The sequence below is a fragment of the Euphorbia lathyris genome, chromosome 1, assembly GCF_963576675.1.
Source record: "Euphorbia lathyris chromosome 1, ddEupLath1.1, whole genome shotgun sequence".
Taxonomy (NCBI): Eukaryota; Viridiplantae; Streptophyta; class Magnoliopsida; order Malpighiales; family Euphorbiaceae; genus Euphorbia; species Euphorbia lathyris.
In genome coordinates this window covers 68,633,722-68,648,421 of record NC_088910.1, presented here as the reverse complement: position 1 = coordinate 68,648,421, position 14,700 = coordinate 68,633,722, and the positions used below count along the sequence as shown (strand labels likewise).

Sequence of the window (14,700 nt, the reverse complement as noted above, 5' to 3'; positions counted from 1 at the left end):
CCCTAAACAATCATAACATTGGAGTGCTTATAGGCTTTACAGAAGCAAGACAAATCGGTAGTGTCACACAGAATTAATGGTCATTGGGAGGAAGTTTAGAAGCAAAATGAACTAGAACATCCCAATCACCCCTCACTGTGATTGATGTCTTGGTCTTCACCATCTACGAAGAAAAAGACACGTAAAAAAGGATGATTTTTACTTCGTAGAAAGCGAATCTGCGAAGTTTGTGAAGAGAAATTCACTTGGAAAATGATGATTTTGCTTCGCAAAAAGCAAATCTACGAAGAGAAAAACGAGTTGAAAAAGGATGATTTTGCTTCGCATGCTTCACAGATTCGCTTTCTGCGAAGCAAAATCATCATTTTCCAGGTGAATTTCTCTTCGCAGACTTTGCAAAATGTGACGCAAACTCATTTTGCGAAGTAATTTTCTGGAAAAAGAGGAAGATGAAACAACATATACTTACCTTATTTCCGCCTTTTGCCATTGAAATCGACAATAAACATATGATAAATGCAGAAGAACGTCGAATAAAGATGCATTTGGTTCGCACAAGAAGAAAGAAACCAAGAGACGAAGATGAAACAAGAAGATAAAGAACCATGCCTTCACAAAAACAGAGAGACAAATAGAGGAAGAAGAGACATGATGATGAAGAATTTCTTGGTGATTCGCACAATATAAAGGAAAGGGAAGATGAAACCGATAGACAGGAATGGGGGAAGATGAAAGGTTTTGGGTATTTTGGAAAAGTCACAAATATATAGTCTAGATATGCAATGGTTTGGGTAATTGGTCTAAATATGTAAATGGGCCTCCCATTTTGTAATTTTTCCCTTATTTAATTATACATGAAGGAATATTATGATTTAAAATTAGCAAATTCTGAAAAATGTAATAGCTTTGTTTAAGTTGTAGTAATATTATTAATTACTATAGTATTGTTCCCGCGCGTTGCACGGGTTTACGAAATTTTTGTACAAAAATTTAATGTATTATTTATTTTAATTATATATCATTTTCATATAATTATATGAATTTTTTGTTTTTTTTTAATGAAAGGATGGGACGCGCAGGAAGGGTTGGACATCCCAACTATGTTGGCACCCCCAACACACAACCTACAACCCGTATATTATTAAAAGAAATGAAAAAATACAAAGAATGAAGAACAAGAGGAGAGAAGAAAGAAAAATCAAAGAAAACGAATATGCCCTATGTTAAAGATATCATCGAACACTAAGGACTGACAGAATAAGGGAGCATTCGGCCACCAAGTAAGTGCAGTAGCCGTTTTTGCAAAATTTGCGAGACGATCTGCAGCCTGGTTTCCTTCTCTGTAAATATGTGTAATTCTAGCTTGCATAGCTGAAAAACGATTGATACATCTGACCCAATCCTGTCTAACCTTCCAAGGAACGTCGCTTGAACCGGAATTGAGCATGGACACAGCGTAAAGAGAATCAGATTCTATCCAAAGTTGCCGCCAGTTACGTTCCCAGGCCGTGTCAACCGCAAAAATGATGGCCAGGAGTTCTGCGATATGGGCATAGGAGTCCAAAATGAGGAAGGTGAAACAACCTTTAACGAAGCCTCTGCAGTTCCTGAAAATCCCTCCCGCACCCCCGTTACCCGGCGCACCAGAAACTGCTTCTGTATTAACTTTGGTCCAACCCGCAGCCGGCGGGCACCATCGGACGACCAGGATATCAGGCGCAGGTGGCGGGCGCTCGCAGCAGGGGAACTCGCGGAAATAAAACCAGAGGCGCTGCTGTAAAATTTGGATCGAAGAGAGCTCATTTTCAAAAACAGCTTTATTCTGAATTTGCCAGATAAACCATAAGCACGTAACAACAGCATAATTCCACCCTCTTCTCATCCCTCTCATAACACGGACAGAACGGATATTCAGCAGTAGTTCCGCAAAAGTCATTCCTCGACAGCAGACCACTCCAAAATAGGTAAAAACCAAATGCTAAAGTCTCGTGGAAACCGAGCAAGTGATAAAGAGGTGATCCAACGATTCAACCCCCCCTTTGCACAGTTCACAACGGGATGCAAGTGAGAAACCGCGCATCTGGAGGCAAGTTTGAACCGAAATCCGATTGTTGATTAGCATCCAGCATACAATAGCTCTTCTAGGAGGAACATATGAATTCCAAAGAAATCTATGCCAAGAGACCTTTGGAGCCTGTCTAATAACCCTATAAAAATCCCGCACTGTAAGCTTTCCTAAATCCGCATGCTTCCAAATACAAGCATCATACCCATCGTGGTTTTGACGAACCTGCCTGATATTTTGATGCACATGCTCGGGCATCCATTGCAGGTCCGTCCAAGCACCTTCCTCCCTGAAGTCACTAATAGTCTCGACAAGGCCTCGTTGTAAGTGATGCGGAATCCCCAGCTGATCTACAACGGTTGGAGAAATCCAAAGACCAGACCAAAAGTTAAGGTTGGAATGCGTACCAAACCACCACGTAACATCATCTCTGATCAGATTAGTTGTAGTTCCCATCGACATCCAAACAGATGAGTTACCAATAAATTTCCTTGGAATGTCTGAGAGCTCAAAAAATCTCGAGCGGAGGAGCTTTGGGATGAAGGAGCCATTCTGAATCAGGTCCCGACTAAATTTCCCAAGCAACGCTGTATTAAAAGCCCTGAAATCCTTAATGCCCAGACCACCTTCATCCGTTCTATTGTAGCAAAGCTTCCACGGGACAGTAACGAGCTTACGACAATCTCTGTTACCGGTCCATAGAAAGTTCCTGACGGCTCTATTAATCTTCGAGAGCAGGGAAATCGGCCACTTATAAATCAGAAATGAGTGGATTAACGCGCCCGTCATTACAGATTTGACAAGGGTAAGGCGACCAACAAAGGAAAGGGTATTCCCACGCTAGAGACTGAACTTGGTAAGGAATTTGTCAGCTAAAGGCTGCAAAAACCGAGCCTTTGGAGCCCCCTGGAAAAGCGGAACGCCCAAATAGTTAAAAGGAAGAGAAGCCTGCCGAATGCTTAAAATATCCATCAACCTGTTCCGACGACCAGCGCTGATATAGGAGCCAAAAATAGCCTCCGATTTCTCCTAATTAACCAATTGGCCCGATATGGACGCGTAGAAGGCGAAGACTTCCTTAACGCAATTCATATTGCTGGCCGTAGCCCTTCCAAAAACAGCATATCGTCTGCATACAAAAGATGAGATGGGAAATTGGAGTTTCTAGTATAGCTCATAGGTGTGAATTTACCTTCTCTCACAAGATAAACCATCCACCGACTGAAAAAATCCTCCGCCAACCCGAACAGCAAAGGCGATAGCGGATCCCCTTGACGCACTCCACAAGAACAGCGAAAATAGCCTTTGCTACCGCCACCAAGCGCAATTGAAATTCTAGGCGATCTTAGGATTTCCAGGATCCAATTTCTGAACTGCAGAGAAAAACCGAATGCCTCTAAAACCGCCAATAAAAAGTTCCAATCTAGGGTGTCGAATGCCTTTCTGATATCGATTTTCAGGGCCATATTCCCTCCAAAACATTTCTTTCTGAGCATATTAACATCTTCAGATGCCGCTGCAATACAGTGGTGGATACTTCTACCATGAATAAACCCAAATTGATTTTCTAAAACAATGCTCGAAGCAATTGGAGCCAGCCTGTCAGAGAGAATTTTAGAGATAATTTTGTAGTTAAAATAACCCATAGCAATTGGTCTAAACAGATGGATTTCATTAGCGCCCTCAATTTTAGGAAGGAGCGTCATGAGGCTGGAATTCATGCCTGGCAACATACACCCCGAATCAAAAAAGCTCTGAACCATCCTGCACACATCCTTGCCAATAGTGCCCCAGAAATGTTGATAAAACACGCCTCCGTACCCATCTGGGCCAGGCAAACTGTCGCGACTCATACCAAAAATAGTAGCCCTAACCTCCTCATCAGAAGGACGGCGCAATAGCTGATCATTGGCCTCACTGGAGACACAGGAGGGAATGACCTCCGTAATAGCTGCGTAATCGATATTCAGGAGGCTCCCGGTGAATAAAGACGAGTAATAATCCACTACATGTTGTGCAATAGCATTTTCATCATTGCATAAATTCCCATCAATAACTAAAGAGCTCAGAGAGGATTGAACCTTTCGCATTTTAACTGAACGGTGGAAAAAGCTTGAATTTCGATCTCCTGCAACCAACCATTTCTCCCTGCTTTTCTCCCTGTTCAAAAGCTCTTGTCTGTACAGTTGCAGGTCAAGATCCCTTAGTGCCTCTGCCTCAATATCACATCTCTCCTGATTGAGCCCTTGCTCTAAGATAAGCTTCTGAATATTCCCCAAACTGATCTGAGCTGCAGTAATATTCATATCGACTCTACCGAAGACCTCCTTATTCCAGACTCTAAAACACCAGAGCTGCAAACGACGTCTTTCTTATTGGTCACGACCCTCCCTACCTTTGGCGGTTGCAAAGCATAACCTTCATAGCCCGAATTCTCCTCCTCAGTGTAATCACCCCATTTTTCTCATCATTCGGAGCTTCCAACCCCTCAATACTTGCCACAGGCTGATGCAAAACCATATGTAGAGAATTCTCATACTCCTCCCCATTCCCGGTTGACGCGTTCTGAATCCCGAGCTCAATATCCGCTTCATTTACCTCTCCTTCCTCCAAAGTGGCTTCTTCGGTTTGGCGAGGAGAATCCCGCCCCTGCACATTAGGTTGTGGAACTACCTGAACAACAGGTGCATTTTTCCTGGGAGCATTTTTCGTGTGAAGCTCGGGCGGCCGCTGCGTTCTGAGATTACGTCGACATGACGCTGAGGTGTAACCAATAGCAGAATATGTACTACAAATGGATGGTAAATGCTCGTAGTCTAGATAGACCCAGTGCTTGAGAGAATCCGTGTCCACTCGGAGCTTAGTCTGGATATCCCGAGCAAGATCCACATCAATCAAGACTCTGGCGTAATGCCCAAACTCACCATTGACTGTATTATGATCAAATCTAATAGGTATTCCAACCACACGAGCAATGCTAGAATTATCTGGGTATCCCAAAACTCCCAAGGCAGATTGTAAAATCGCACCCAAACCTGAGCTGAGGTGGTTTTATGAGAGTCTGGGTTGAACCCTGGGGTCCAGGGCGAGAACCTAATAATACCAGGTTTCAAAGAGATAGCTCCCAATCCCCAAACCGATTGAATAGCTTCCCCAGTCGGCATGATAATATGATAGAAACCCCGACCAAGAGAAATAAGATTCCAATCCATGGTGCGATTCCATACTTGGTTTAATTTCTGTTTCAACTCGGCGTGCTTCCAAGGCCGATCACCCTTATTTAACGTTATCAGACCGATGACAGAGTGCTGGAAGGACTTAATCCGCTCTTTGTAAATGACCTGTGGTATCTTAACCGACTTAAAACCTCCTTCCTCGGAGACCACCGGGTGAGACGGCGCCGGGATGCCCGTGGAGGCGATGGACTTTTTCAGGGCATTTGCAAAATTAAGGCGGGGCTGCTGCTTGTTGCTCGATTCAGAAGAGGCGAGGCGACTGAATGAACGCCGGTCGAAGAGGTGAGCAATAGAGAACGAGTCATCCACGACGACGGCGGCGGCCATGGCAGCGGGGCGGACGGCGGCGACTAGGTCATCAAGCTCCCTTTTTTGTATTGATTAGATTGACATCCAATTATATGAATTTTTTGTTTTAAAATAATTTAAATTAATAAAATAATTACTTTTAAAAATGAGTTTGTATAATTTTTTGTTTGAATAGTTTATGACAAATTTAAACCTCATCTATCTTTAATGTATGTGTAGTAATTATATTGAAAATAATATATTTTAATAATTAAATTATAAAGCAAAGTAATAAGTAGTAATTGTTTTATTTTATAAAAAACAGAGCATAATGATTCGAACAACATTTTGTTTCATGAAACATTTTGCTTGATATGTAATAAGCTTTATAAATTCATGCATAAAAAAATAGTATGAGTGAGTTTTCATTATAAATAATATAATATTTAACTTAATTTTTTTTAAGTGAATCTATATTTTATTATATTTTTGTCTCTATTTTATACGAGAACTCATTTATTATTTTTCTAGTGTAATTAAATTCCTTTTTAGTAAATATTCACAACAAAAGTTAATATTCCTTTTTCTAGTGAGATAACACCAAAAGTTATGTTCCTTTTTATATAGATAGATTCACAATATATATAAAAGTAAATTTTGAAAATTTGTAATATTTTAATGATAATTAAATTTATTTTTAAATAACCAAATTTTGTAAGGTCTTAATTTTTTTCGTCATTGTGATATGTTATTTTAATTGAATATGTCAATTTGTAAATTTATTATCAATTGCAATTTGTAAATTTATTATCAATTGCAATTGTCCTTTTAAATGTACATTGTATCTTACCTAAAGTTTTTTTATGACGTAAAGGAACATAACTTTTGTTGTTATCTCATTATTTGCATATCTGCAAAATATTTTGTTAAATTTATTAGTAATATATTTAATCAATGAAGTTAAATACTTTTTAATAAATATATTATTCATATTATTATTTTTGCATACTTACAAATATATTAAAGTGCTTGAAGAACTTCCTTGCACACTATATTTGTGGCATGACTTTTGCGGTGCTTTCTTCATCTGTGATCAAGATTTTTAGTCCAACCTTTATTGTCAGTCTTGATATGGTGATATATATTTGTCCCTGACTGAAAAGTTTGCAACCAATCTCATCAACTCGTGTTACTTTAGTTGTTAGAAGGAAGATAATCTTATGTTCATTAGGAATAGACATGTAGCTTTGTAAAGCTGACATAATTTTGAAGTTCTCAATAACATAAATTTTCCCTTCATGTAATTTGCTTTGAAATTTATCAATTTGGGCTTTACGGATGCTTCCATAAATGGTGCTACCCTGTTTTGCAATAAAAACTGTATTAATATATTTACAGTTTTAATGAATATATAAAAATGTGAAATAAATACCTCTTCATTTAGCAATATCATAACCAAACTCATTATGAAATTATTATCTTTTGTGCTAAGTGCTTCCCATAGCCTATTTACCCTGACTCTTATTCTCCAGGTGTCTGTTTCGACAGAGAGATGATTAATTTGGTTGAAGCGAGGTTTCAATTACAACATTATCATACTGCATAAAAACAAATTCATTAAAAACACACACAAAAATACAACAAATAAAGTTAATTTTTACATAGTTGAATTTTGTAAGAAATGTATAACAACTTAATCATAACTTACACCAATAAACGATTTTTTCAAATAACAATGTACAACATAAAACATAAAATAATTAAAAAGAATCATATAACTCTAACAAAATCCAACATAGTCGTACCTTAAGTTTTTAGTTTAAGGGGATGTAAATTTGTGAAGGAAAAAAAATCACAAACTCCTTATATTACATAATAATGGGGTAAATTACACCCATTGCCATTGAACTTTACCCATTTTCACATTATGACCACTGAACTTCATTTCTTCCCAGTATGGCCATTGAACTTTACACTTTTTAACACCGATGGCCACTCAATTTTAACTAACTTCTCAAAATGACTGTTAACGATTGTTAACGACCTCAAAATGAAAATATTCAAGAATTAAAGTTGTTCAGAACGATATTTACCATAAAATCACATTTCTTATTTTTGAAAATCACATTTCTTGGAGCTTTCTCTCTCTAAAAATTCACTTTCTCTCTCCTAACCAAACAACACTTAAATGACCTCAAAACGAAAATTTTCAAGAATTAAAGTTCCTTAAAATATTATTAACGTTTTGGATTTTTTATTTTTAGCCGTCAACGGTCGTTTTGAGGCGTTAAGTGGCCACCTGTGTTAAAAAGTGTGAAGTTCAATGGCCATACCGGGAAGAAATGAAGTTCAGTGGCCATAATGTGAAAATGGATAAAGTTCAGTGGCCATGGATGTAATTTACCCTATAATAATGTAAATTGTAACTGATATTGTAAATAATAATACCTACTCCCTCCGTTCTATTTTATATGTCGTTTAAGGGTTTTCATCAAAACCAATACAACATTAATTATACTATTAAAATGACTAATTTACCCTTATTACATCTCTCCTAAGTTTCTACTTTTCTATGCAAAAATCTCTCTCTTCTTAATTTTATGGCTTAGTTAGGATTAATTGCATTAATTCTAACTTCTCTCTTGCCATAAATAAGGGTAAAATTGAGAAAATGTGCATTGGTAATACAAAACGATATAAAAAAAGAACAAAATAAAAAAGCTAAAACGTCATATAATAAAAAAAAACGGAGAGAGTATTAAATATAAATTATTAATCTATTATTATATCTTAATTAATAAAATACTTTTTTACCTACTTCATTAGTAATTTGTTGTTATAACATTAACTAATATAATACCTCTTAACCTACTTCATTTTTTTTTGTAGGGAAAAGAAAGTAAGAACAAAACACCAAAACAAACTAGACCGAGATTAGCCTAGGAAAGCTAACTCCCACATTATCTTCAAAAAGCAAAGACAGCAGGAACGCAGGGGGAGAAGAGAAAATAGACATGCCCAAAGCCCTCTCATGGCCTTCTGCAGCAAGCTGATCCGCCACCCGATTCTGCTCTCTGTAAACATGGAAAAAATTGATAGTATCGAAAGAGGAGCAAATCCTTCTAATTGCTTTAACTAAATTCTGGCTCCCTAAACACAGAGCCCTTTTTATCAGAAATCATATTGACTGCTTCGAGATTTTCTGACTCCACGAGCAGCTTCCTAATCCCCAGATCCTCAGCCATCCTAAGCGCTGAAAAGATACCCCAGAGCTCAGCAATAAACGAAGAACCCAAGCCCAGGTTTTGAGCAAAACCCGACAACCAAGCTCCTCCTGCATCTCTCAAAACACCACCGGCAGCAATTCTTCCATTCTCTTTACACGACCTATCGGTATACAACTTCACCACCCCCTCACCTGGTCTTCCCCAGCCTATCAGATGAACAGTCGTTCCTTGGATAGACCCTGCAAAACTATCAACCTTAAAACTCTCATTAATTGATTTAATTTTCTTGAAGAAGAACTCCAGCTGATTAGGAATGACAATAACTCCTTCTCCAAACACATCTACATTCCTCCAATGCCAAATTTGGTGGCAGACCATAGCAAACAGAATTACTCCATGCTCGTGCCCAACCAACATCTTTCCTTCAACACCCTTCCTAAACCAGTCTTGTTCCGAATAGGAAAAGAAGGCAAAAAGACACTCTTCAGGCAAAACTTTTCTCCACATGGCCTTACTCCCAGCACAATCTCTAAGAACATGGCAGCTAGATTCTGCATGAGCTCTACATCTACTACACGCATCAGAGTCCACCAAGTGGCGTCTTTTTCTTTCAACATTCGCCAGGAGCCTATTCTTAGCACAAAGCCAAAGAAAACTTCTAATACGATAAGGAACCTTCAAGGACCAAATAACCTTCCAAAGGTTCGAAGGAGGAACATCCAGATCGTGATTAAAGGCATCAATTGCAGATTTACAAGAATAAGCACGGTTATTAGTAAACGTCCAATAGCGAGTATCGCCATCTTCCTCCAAATTGCTAACTTTAACTCCCCGGATTCTCAGGAGAGTTTCAAAATCGAAAAAAAGATCAAATTTAGACCATTCCCACTCTCCATCCTCAGCCACAACATCCACAATTTTCCAATTATGAAACTCCGAAGGCGGAGGAATAGTACAAATCTCCAACAAAGGCCGCTTCCCTAACCAGGTATCATTCCAAAAACTAATCGATCTCCAATTACCAATTGACCAACCAATACCGGTGCAGAACTCTGAAAAAACTGCATTAACCCCTTTCCATAAAAAGAAACATACCTGAACATTTTCTTTATGCCCCCCAAAAATCCTGTCATTCTGATACTTCCCGCAAAGGAGACGGGCCCACAGTGCAGACGGAGATTGCCACATCCTCCAAAGGAGTTTCATTAACAACACTTTGTTATTATCCCTAGCCTGTCTAATCCCAAGACCATCCATACTTTTAGGTTGGCAAACCTCCTTCCAAGGAACAAGATGAATTTTCCTTCCCTCCACCGAGTCTCCCCACAAGAAACGCCGATTAATTTTATCTAAACCATTAAGTACTGGTTCAGGAAGACGACAAGCTTGCATAATATGATTGGGCGTCGCACAATTCACTAACTGAATCAAAGTAAGACGACCCGCAAGAGAAAGCGATTTCGCTTTCCAGTTAGCACACTTACTTTAATTCTGTCAAAAACATCCTTGAAAGACGCTTTAGACACTCTTTCACTATGGAGAGGAATCCCAAGATATTTGCCCAAAGAATTGGTAAGAGGAATGCCCGACAACTCACTCAGCCGTCTACAGAGACCTTCATATTATTAGAATACAGCATCCGAGATTTTTGGATGTTAAGTTTTTGTCCTGAAGCAGAGCAAAAGCAATTGAGGGTATCCATAATCACACCAATTTGCTCCTCATTCCATTTGACAAAAATAATCACATCATCCGCAAAGAACAAGTGCGTCACTTGGGGGGAAAACTTGTTAATGGACACAGGATGGAATCTCCCAGTGATCACAACCTTCTGTATAAGGTTAGTCAACCTCTCCATAGCAATAACGAACAAGAAAGGGCTCAAAGGGTCACCCTGACGAGTGCCCTAGGAAAGAGTAAAATCATCGGACATATCCCCATTTATCATAACTTGAAACACAGAAGAAGTAATACAATCCTCAATTAACCTCCTCCAAACCTCCGGGATCCCAGCTCTCCTCAGACTCTCAAGAAGAAAACTCCAGTTAAGCCGATCATAGGCTTTCTCCAGATCAAGTTTTAAAGCTACAACACCACGCTTTCCCTTTTTAACTTTCATCGAATGAACCATTTCCTATGCAATAACGACATTATCCATCATCTGTCTACCAGGTACAAAACTACCTTGATTCTGGCTGATAATATCTGGGAGAATATAACGGAGTCTATTAACCACAATTTTAGTGACAGCCTTATAAAGATTTAATAAACTTCTTTTGGAATGTAAAATTTATAATTTTTTTGAATCAAATAATTTATAATTAATATGTTATTATTAATTAATTAATTAAAATTTCGATTTTTTAATCCACTATCACGTTTTTGTATAATATGTTAATTAATATACATTTTAAAGATTTGATATAATGTTAATTAATACCACACATTTTTCTATTTTGTTATTAATTCTATTATAATGTTAATTAATACACATTTTAACGATTTGATATAATGTTAATTAATACCACACTACCACACTATCACGTTTTTGTATAATATGTTAATTAATACACATTTTAACTATTTGATATAATGTTAATTAATACCAAATTAATACCACATTATCACTATCACATTTTTTATAATGTTAATTAATACTCATTTTAACTATTTGATATAATGATAATTAATACACTATCACGTTTTTCTATTTTGTTATTAATTCTATTATTTTGTTTATTTGAATAATCTTTTTAATTTTGATCTTTAACTATTTGACAACTCATCAAAAAAGGCTCTAGAACACTTGTCCTCACTTCTCTCTGCTTCCGGTATTATTTATTGTTTAGATAGATAGATGAGTTATCAAAAAATTTAGTTTGGAAACATAATATAGAATATGTTTTGATGGAATATAAGTAAAAAAGAGAAAGTGAATTAATAATGATTGTGTCACAGAAGGCATTATTAATGAAGGGGAGGGGAGGGGAGGGGGTACTTAAGGATAAGGAAGAGTAGCAATATGATTATGAGCGACAACACCAATCCATAACTTACCTTTGACTTGTCTAACTTCACTTACTAATTTCATAACAAGTCCCTTAGGATCTTCAAGAACTTGCAAGATATCTCCATTGTCATTGAATAGTGAAATAACAGTGTACATTCTCATCCCCATAGCTCTTGCTAAGAAGCTCATTCAGATGGGAAGGCGAAAGTAAAAGCTCTTAATCCATGGATTATGTGTAAGTATTTCCTGTGCTGGAGTTCTGCAACAATCTATTGCTACCCAGAATTCTCCTTTCTCATTTGATCTTATGTTGTCTGGAAAACCTGGTAGGTTTGCAACTACTTGTAAAATTCCAGTCTTTGGACCCTCAAGCCAGTATTATTCTGCAATTTGTGGTCTTAGTGAAGACAAGGAAAGATTGATCCTTGGAGAGTTGAACTCCATTTGGGAATGCTAAACCATCCATTACTATATGGATTGTTTTAGTAGGTGGATCATATCTAAGAAGCCTACCTGTTGCTTCTCCTTCCAAAAGAATAAAGAAATGATTCCTGAAAAAACATAACAAAACAAAGTGAGAAAGATAGATCTATGCATTTGGTATATATAATGAAAGTAATTATATACATCCTACCATATTTCTGAATAGTGTCTGTAAAGAAGATAGATCCATTGTTATGAATGTTTAGATCATTGGCAAACAGTATTGGGTGACATTTGCATGATTTGCCAAAGGAGTTGCAACTCCTCCTTGTGCTCCTACTACTAATATACCATAGTATGCGTCTGCTATGTATAGATTTACACTCTTTTTTTTTATCAAAACTTAACCCAAGTGGTCTCCCACACTTGTTCTCGTGTTTTCATTGCTTTTCTGTTGTCGACTCTACACCTCTAGCGCAACTCTTCTTTCACCTTTCATCACAACACAACACAACCATATCTTAATTAACTTAATAATGGATAACAATGAAGGAAACTTAATAAGAAATGTAAAAACTAACCAGTTTGTAGTAACCACTGCGAAGGTCTCCCAACCCACACCTTCCCCCATCCATCTAAGTATGCGTCTGTTGGCTAGTCCCGTGTAAGGCCCACGCCCTAAGCTATCAAACTCCAAAGATTCAGGACCAAAAACTTCATTCATAAACTCCAACGTTCCATTACCAAGATGACCCATAGGATCTCTTGGCCAATTCTCCATCACTTGCTTGTAAGGTGCAATGTCATGGTTCAGTGGCTTGAACTCATGCCCACCTAATGGACCCATTTTAAAAACTATGCCTAAAGCTAATGAAACCAATACCAAAACAGGAATACCCTCTAAGCTTCTTTTCTTCTCCATTCGATCTTTCTTAGATAGAATAGAATAGAATAATTATTGGCAACTTAATCTAGCTCATATTGATGGTGATGGTGAGAAAATGCATGCATGTTTTGTGATTTGAATTAGGTTGTCCTTTGTTGTCATTCTCTTGCGTGAACCTTTTTCTTATTCTTGTGACTCATCACAATCATCTATATCATTTTTATGCTTTGTCTTTTTCTTTCTCCGATTTTTCACCATCATTTCATCAAATTTATCAAAACCGCCAACTATTATTTTTAAATTATATATTTATAATTTCAGCCCATACTATTTTTTTCTTTATGGTTATATAACTTATAATCACTTAAGATGATGCTTTTTTTTATTTAGCCTTCTCAAAATCATAAATCTTTAATTTTTAATGTACAAGTTTCCACAACCCGACCATGAAATTTTTAAGACGTGTGATGTCATATCACAAAAATAACAGCCAAAAGGATTATACATAAACCAATGAGGCACCTTCCCTCAAAAGGTATAATCGTCAGAGACACCTCGTCCCATTCATAAAGAATGATCTGAATTATATATGTAAGCTCATGTTCCCCAAAATACGTCGGAACTAACCGAGTGAGGAATCAGGCTTAAAAGTTCATGGATACATGGGCCAGTAAGACATTGCCACACATAAACCTACTCAAATATAAGTTACTCCTCTCAATCTCTATACATTTCTATCTTCAAACTCCAATACAAGCTTCATAGAGTGCCTTTTGATAGATGAGATCAGCAAACTATTAGAGGAGGGGTCGAAGTTCGGTATCCTTGATGTGATGCTTAAATCAATGAGGATACTGTGAGTTAGTATATTGACTGTAAAACAAAGTGATAAAGAAGTTCGCTTAATTCCCAAATTTTGAGGCACTTTTTAGGCTCTTAGCTATAAATTCAAGCGGGTCTAATTAAATCCCTTCCGGGCCTTTCTTCTTTCCCAGGCAGACCGATCAAGACCAGTTGCGAGCCGTCATTGTGTCAGACAAGATTCTGTTAGAAAAACACACGATTCCAAATTTGTGTAATAGTTAGTAATTCGACGTTCTAGTAGAGTTGTTAGTTCCGAAGCTGTTGGTAGTGATAAGTTTATTTAAAAAAAAAAGTTTTAGTCAAGTTTATATATAAAAAAAAGTTTTAATTAACTTGGTATAAATATCTAATTCAAAACCTCAAACTCAATAAAAATAAGCTAAACTTAGAAACAAAAGCATAACCTAACATAGGATATCCTTTTATTATTGCTTCTCATAATAAAAATCATTTTTATTTGCTTGTCTTTAATACTTTTTTTTTCAACAACCACTAGAAAATTTTGAAAGTTAAATGTTGCAATATGTATAAACAATGTTTATTACTTGTATTTTTCAACTAATGTTTGATTTTACCCAAACACCACCATATCATATAGCTAATGGTACATTGAAATATTTACTAGAAAAGACCTTCCTGCCATTAGTAAAACTTAAGCAGAACTTGAAAATATAAATAAATGTTCAGCATTGACATTAAAG

At 37.1% G+C, this 14,700-nt stretch overlaps 1 pseudogene; it reads right to left on the bottom strand.

Moving 5' to 3' along the window:
* Positions 1–11,814: 11,814 nt before the first annotated feature.
* Positions 11,815–13,171, bottom strand: LOC136218360 (protein STRICTOSIDINE SYNTHASE-LIKE 13-like; annotated as a pseudogene).
* Positions 13,172–14,700: the final 1,529 nt, after the last annotated feature.